The following is a 288-nucleotide window of genomic DNA, read 5'->3' as shown; positions in this document are numbered from 1 at the left end:
CCCCCCAGGACCAGGGCCTCACCCGGCCCCCCAGGACCAGGGCCTCAGCATCTTCTCTGTTTACTCATGATCCACTGGTCAAGCAGAAGCTGCTCTGAATCAGAACACAGACAACAAATCAAATCACTCCAGTTTATTGAGCCGGCACGAGTCTGAGGACACGTCCACAGGTGCGGTCCACCTGAGGACAGCGCGCGTCCACAGGTGCGATCCACCTGAGGACAGCGCGCGTCCACAGGTGCGGTCCACCTGAGGACAGCGCGCGTCCACAGGTACGGTCCACCTGAG

This window comes from Nematolebias whitei, chromosome 4 (assembly GCF_014905685.2).
Source record: "Nematolebias whitei isolate Nwh7 chromosome 4, NemWhi1, whole genome shotgun sequence".
Lineage (NCBI taxonomy): Eukaryota > Metazoa > Chordata > Actinopteri > Cyprinodontiformes > Rivulidae > Nematolebias > Nematolebias whitei.
Note: the sequence above shows the minus strand (reverse complement) of the source record.